Consider the following 1,369-nt stretch of genomic DNA (forward strand, 5'->3'; position numbering starts at 1 on the left):
CCACGCGCTCTACCAACTGAGCTAGAACGGCTAATTGCTTGAATATATAGATCAAACATTTTATAAACAAAGGATTTGGAAATAAATAGAGGTATACGTGTCTGTATGTAGTTTGAAGCCTTATCTTCGTTATCTTAAGTACGAACCGACTTATTGATGAATGTTGTAATGTACAAAAAGTTTGGTACATGTATATATATCTTGCAACACCATAATAAATTATTAGCACCATGTTATATATAGAATATATTAAAATTTTAAGAGTAAAACTACATTAAAGATCATTTAAAACAGCAATTTCTAACCATCTAAGTGACCCTTCCATTAACCCAGGGCTCAATCTAAACATAAGAACATAAAACTCCATCTCACTCAACTTCCCATCTCCATCAACATCACCTTCTCTTACCATATATCTCAGTTCATTGTCGTTCATCTTCTGCAACCCCAGTGAAGATGCGTTCCTCTTCAAGCTATCAAACGTTATGAACCCTTTCGTGTCTCTGTCCTCCAATAACTCAAACCCTTTGTACAGTTCGTTCATAAATCCTTCGGCACCCAACTTTTCCACCATGGATGGGAAATGATCCTCGAATTCAACAACAAAGTTTCCAGATTTCAAACCCATGAATTATTTTTCCTCAGAGTTCTATACTTATACCGGCAAAATTAATCGTGGAATAGAAGATGAGATATGTGTATGTTTATATAGACAAAAAGAAGCCATGGATTCGAGGAAAGAAGGTAGGGGAGATGCCAACGAAGTTACAGATCATGATTTCTTCTTGGTGTTGTGTTTGGTTTTGTTGAGGAAATTCATGGCAGTAATGATGTTTCCTGGAAGTTGCATAATAAAACTGGAAGCTACCTCAGCCTCACTACAATACTTAAAATAGAAGGCTTTAAATTAATATAAGCGTTTGTTTGGTACGCAACGCGCGTGGGTAGCATTTTCCCTTTTCTGGAAACTTTAAATGAATTACGATGGAGACTTTTGATGCCATTCTTAAGATGTTTTTGAGGTTTCGTCGAAAGGAATAAAAGAGTCGATAGTTTTTTTTTTTTTTTTTTTTTTTTTTTTTTTTTTTTTTTTTGTAAAATTTGAGTTTTGGTCTTTAACTTTCCAAAATTCTTCAGATTAATTAATACATTCCCCCCTTTGATTTTATAATGTTTAATTGTAAGTCGCAAGAAATATGAGATCATATATAAATCGTAGAAATGAAGGACTTATTGCTAGGGATGGAAAAATCCCCATATCCAATGGGAACCCGAAAGGTTTGATAGGGGAATCCTTAAGTTGACCGGGGATGAGTATGGAGATATCCAAATAAAAAAAAACGGGTATGGGATACCCCTACTCCCAACC

General features: G+C 34.8%; 1 pseudogene; it reads right to left on the reverse strand.

Annotated features, from left to right (window-relative positions):
- Positions 1–274: 274 nt before the first annotated feature.
- Positions 275–628, reverse strand: LOC145118285 (calcium-binding protein PBP1 pseudogene; annotated as a pseudogene).
- Between the last annotated feature and the right edge of the window lie 741 nt (positions 629–1,369).

This window comes from Lactuca virosa, chromosome 1 (assembly GCF_052849685.1).
Source record: "Lactuca virosa cultivar CGN04683 chromosome 1, Lactuca_virosa_CGN04683_v6, whole genome shotgun sequence".
NCBI classification, from domain to species: Eukaryota; Viridiplantae; Streptophyta; class Magnoliopsida; order Asterales; family Asteraceae; genus Lactuca; species Lactuca virosa.